The sequence below is a fragment of the Branchiostoma floridae genome, chromosome 1, assembly GCF_000003815.2.
Source record: "Branchiostoma floridae strain S238N-H82 chromosome 1, Bfl_VNyyK, whole genome shotgun sequence".
Classification (NCBI taxonomy): Eukaryota; Metazoa; Chordata; class Leptocardii; order Amphioxiformes; family Branchiostomatidae; genus Branchiostoma; species Branchiostoma floridae.
This window is the reverse complement of record NC_049979.1, coordinates 35,250,294-35,256,001: the sequence shown is the minus strand read 5'-3', so window position 1 is coordinate 35,256,001 and position 5,708 is coordinate 35,250,294.

Sequence of the window (5,708 nt, the reverse complement as noted above, 5' to 3'; positions counted from 1 at the left end):
TGGGACTTCATCATAAAATCATTAAACTTTTTTAACTTTGGACCTCAATTTTCAGCCTGGGTGAAAGTCTTATACAATGACATTACAAGTTCTGTTTTAAACAATGGATATATATCTCAACCTTTCTGTTTACATCGTGGAGTTAGACAAGGCTGTCCCCTTAGCCCTTACCTGTTCATAATTGCAGTAGAAATGTTAGCTATTAAGGTCCGCGGTAATGAAGATTTGACCGGCCTGTCAATTCTTGGAAAGAGTACTAAAATTTCTCAGTTCGCAGATGATACTGACTTCCCCTTCACTCCTACTCTAGCATCTTTCTATGCCCTCCTTAAGGATCTAGAAAGTTTTTCTTGTATTTCTGCCCTTACTTTGAATTTTGAAAAATGTAGAATACTTAGGATTGGAACCTTGAAAAATACTAATTTTAAATTACCCACCCATCTCCCATTTCAATGGGTAGATGGTAATGTAGAAGTATTGGGTCTTCACATACCACAGGATTTAGATACCATTGTTGATCTAAACTTTGAACCCAGATTAGCAAAATTAGATAGACTTTTATATCCATGGAGAATTAAGGGAATATCTTTGTTTGGTAAAGTAACTATTATTAATTCATTGATCACTTCTCAATTCACACATCTCTTTCAAGTCCTTCAAACCCCTGATAAGTCTTTTTTTCAACGATATGAAAGGAAAATTTTTTCATTTATCTGGAATGGAGGACCAGAGAGAATAAGTAGGAAAACAATTTATAATTCGATTGAGAATGGGGGGTTAAATCTTACACATCTTTACGCCTTTGCCTGTACCATCAAGGCATCGTGGGTACCAAGACTATATTTTAATCAAGACTGGTCAACAACCTGGGTAATAAGATTGCACCCATCTTTGGGATCTAGTTTATTTCCCTTCTTCCAAATAAGGTCTACAAAGCATCTTAAGCTAAGTCCATTTTTATTGGATGTATTGGATGCATGGTTTAAGTATCAGTACAAGCCCCCCACATGTGCTGCAGAAGTAAAACAACAACTTCTTTTCATGAACGATAGCATCCTTATAGATAGTGTACCCATTTTCATGAACACATTTATAAATAGAAATATTATCTTTGTCAATGATATTCTCAATGATATGGGTACCATAAGTACATATGAAGAATTCTCAAGAAAATATGGTGCTATTTGTGATTGTTTTAAATATAAGCAATTAATTTCTGCCATACCCCAAAAATGGAAATCCATGTTATGTGGTAATGTTTTTGAAAGCGTTTGTAAACCTGTTCAGAGAAATAGCTGCTGGTTAAAACAGGTTAAGATTAATAAGGACATGTATCAGTTTTTCTTATCATACTATAATTTGATTGATATTTCACACAATGTGCAACTGAAATGGCTTTATCTCTTTGACACCCCTATCCCCTGGAAACAAGTTTACTCCTCCATAATATTCTGTACAATTGACTCATCGACTAGATTTTTCCAGTATAAAATTGTGCATAAGTTCTTACCTACAAATAAGTTATTGTATATTTGGAAATGTATTGATACCCCATTATGCTCATTCTGCCATGAGGAAGAAGAAACTTACCTGCATGTTTTCTGGGAATGTCCACACTTAACCCCCTTTTGGGACAAAATTAAAAACTGGTACCACAGTAAAACAACCATAAATTTGAAATTGAATGGATTTAATATCATTTTTGGAAATCTGCACTTTGGAACTCCCCCAATTGAAAACCTTATAACTTTACTTGCCAAAATTTATATATATAGATGTAGAAAATCCAGTACCTTAAATTTTGACTCCTTTCTCCGTTACGTTAATTTCTTTAATAAAGTAGAATATTATGTAGCCTTGAAAAAAAGCAAACTGGATAAACATCTGGGGAAGTGGGGCTCCCTATGAAGCTGATATCGTATCCATTAACCTACAGTTAAGCATTGTCAAACACTAATCTAAGTTCCTTATTGTTATGGTTTGAGATCTCAGTTATATTGTTTGTTTGTTTTTAAAATCTAAGTTCATCATTGTCATCTAAGTTCATCATTGAGATCTCAGTTATATTATCGTTGAAATCTAAGCTCATTATTGTTATGGTTTGAGATCTCAGTTATATCCTTTTTTGAAACTAAGTTCATTATTGTTATGATTTGAGATCTCAGTTATATTATTCTTGAATCTAGGCTCATTACTGTTATGGTTTGATATCTCAGTTATATTATTATTTTTTCTAGATCTAAGTTCATTATTGTTATGGTTTGATATCTCAGTTATATTACTTTTGAATCTATTAGTAAGTTCATTATTGTTATGGTTTGAGATCTCAGTTATATTACTTTGAATCTAAGTTCATTATTGTTATGGTTTGAGATCTCAGTTATATTTCTTTTGAATTTAAACTTATTATTGTTATGGTTTGAGATCTGTTATATCACTGTTGAAAGTTCATAAGTTCTCATATTATTTTTTGAATCTAAGTCCATTATTGTTATGGCTATATTGAAATCACTTTTGTTAATTTTGCTGTCATTTTGTTGGATGGTCCCCCAACTCTTCTTTGTCTTTGTTTATTTGAAAACCCAATAAAAAAAGAAGAAAAAAAAATGTAAAAAAAAAATGTAAAAAAAAAAAATGCGCTGACTTCTTTATTGAAGGCTATATCCACTATATGTCATCTGAAGAGGGGGCTGATATAGTTGTGGTAAGGGCGTTATAAATTATAATTTCAGTCAAAGCAGAAGTGGGAGGCACCGCATATCTTTACCTTGTTGGTGGACAGAAGTGTCCGGTTTCTGACATGCGGTCGATGCAGGTGAAAACCAGGGTACATATACCTGTGACTGGGTTTCTACTGCGTTTGTTGCATGCATAACAGTTGCATGCATAACAGCTGCATGCATGCTCATGATAAAAGCAAAATCAAGAAGAAAGCAGCTCAGGTACTCGTGGAGAGTGAGCTTGTACTATGCACCAACTAATGGTACACTTCTACAAAGTCATTACCAATGGAGAGTCCAGTGTCTTATACATACCCTGCTCTACACGTGCAACCTGCCCACCATCAATGTAATGCTATGCAGTGGCTCTTGCTCCCACAATACCTATACTCAGTGGGTGTAGTCTTCAACAAAGAATAGCAAAGCATTTCTCTTTGGCCATTTCTGTTCAACTGGGGCTATTTTTGACAGAGGTGTTCGAAAAAGAATAGGGGGTTCCATCTTGTTCTATTTGTTCGATATGACGTTCGATCGGGATCGGTCCATTGGTAGTGCAAGCCGGGAACATTGTTAAGCCAAGGTCATAGAAGACCACCAAAGAAGCTGAGTCACTGGTGGCAGGCCATTCCAGGCCAGGCCTCAAACAAATAGACTGAGGAAAACGTTTCCAAATTTGCTATGGGCTTGTTATCATTAAAGGATCCACGACCTCCTTACCACAGCACTTACTTTGGCAATACACAGGCTCCAATACACCATTTATCTTCACATTCCTGTACTTATGTAGTTATAGAACTTAAGGTTCCGGTTCGGAATTTCAAGTGTCCAGATATCTACCCTTAGTAGTCCCTAAGAATAAGACGCAAATCAGAGGTTATCTCTATAGATTTGGCTGAGACTCGATTTTCCGGCTATCGCTTTAGCAATGTGTAATCTTTTATCCAAATGCTTGTTGTTCGTAGCGTTTTATGGTGTCGAGGATTTGATCGTGCGGCGAACACTTCCTGGTATTAGTGCGCGCGATAGCGGTAAAGCGTTTCGTCGCCTGATTACCCAGATCGTGCGTGCTATGTGCATTTTGGGTGTTTTAGCGCCATCGGAGCTCGCGGAAAACATATCGGATAACTTTTTTTCCTTTTTACTCAGTATACAGAGGAAGTCTTGACTTTCATTACCATTATTAGTCATTATCCCAGGAAAACTCATTTTTGCCGTGTAGCGACTGGTAAAAAATGGCCTCAAATTAGCAATTTCTGAGTGAAAATTGTATTTAACGATGGTTTTTACCAAAAATAACATTTCTACAGAAAATGTCAAATGAGTCTGTCGGTCAGCGACAAGGCACCCTTTTCTATCGGAAACAACGAATTGTCCGAAAAACGATGTTTTGAGAAGCGCTAGTGCTTTTCTCAGAGACAGTCAAATCGGCCCCGAAACGTAAAAAAACTCCAAACCGGAACCTTAAAGACGAGCGCCATTGTACAAATTTATCTATTACCGTTGCCTTACATTGTACCATGTTCAAATGTTGTGCAATATTTAAGTTCATTCATTCATTCAATAAAACCTGTTGGCATTCGCACCCCTGTCAGAGAATGGACCACTCCAGCAGCCAGGCGCTGCGGACCAATCAGAAGGCCCCGTTCCACATAGGTTATGACGCAGTTAACACATAGATTCCGGCCAGGCTGGTGTGTATCCTCCTTCTGATTGGTCAGAATGAATCGACACCGGCACCAGTGTCGATGCAAATCGACAGGGGAAATGGCTCCTTCTGATGATTAGTGTTGTTGTTCTAAAATGCCAAAGACTGCAATGTTTTGAGTATTTTCTGTTGAAATTTTGGTTTCAAACTGCAATCTGTAATCTTCTTACAAATGTGCAAGGAACAAATGTGAACAAATGGGGTTTACGGAAAATGCTGGGCTGTCTACCTGGGCTGGCTACCTTGGCTGTCTACCTGGGCTGGCTATCACGTCAGGCTACTTGGACCTACGAAAGCCCATTGGGACAAAAGATGTTTAAGCAGGAGGGGTTATTTGTGCTCAATGAAGAAGCTATGTGTGAAGCTATTGTGTGTGTTACATAACCCAGGCGTTCTGGGTTCAAATCAGTTTATATGTCACCGATTTTGTACCCTTGGGACAGGCTATTGAACACGACTTATCGGGCTGATTGGATTAGTCTTAATTAAGACTGGTGACTAGTTGGTCAAAGGCATCTAGTCTTCTTCTTCTTTGAATTAAGGCAGCTGCCTTCAACTAATTGAAGATTATGCTGACTGTCTTCTGTGCCATACATTAGGATCGACAATTGAATTGTGAGGAGTACAAGGGTCTGGAATTGCTGCCATTCGGTGCTAACTCAGGTGACCTCAATACGACAGCAATTACCCCAGATGTAGCCGTAGGACTTAAGGTTTTGAACCACTTACACTGGGAAGGAAAGACCCCTAGTCTTTTCCGTAAGTGTGGTGGGTTCTTTGCCCTATCTGAGGGAGGGCCCTTACCGAAGCTTTTCTCTACCCTAGTGAAGGGAGGAAAGTCATGTTAAGAGCCCTTCCCTAGCACACAAGATCGGTGGCATATCAACTGATTCAAACCCAGAACTTCTGGGTTATGTACCATACAGAGCTCCTTCAAACACAGCTGCTTCACAAACAGCTCCTTCTCACACTGCCACATCACACAGCTCATTCACATGATAACACACAGATCCTTCAGACACAGTTTCTTCGATGAGCACAAACAGACAGCCCAGGTAGACAGCCCAGCCTTTTTCGTAAACCCTGAACAAATGTATGTACCAAGGAACAAACATTCTTTGGAGGGAAAGTGGCCGCCCTCGCTCAGGTCCCATTTTTTCCCTAATGAATAAAGCCAGGGCAAAGTTTAAGTACGCCCTAAAACAGTGTAAACAGGAGGAAAACAGGGCATGAGCCGACTCGACTGCAAGAAGTTTCAATGCCGGCCATACTAGAGAATTCTG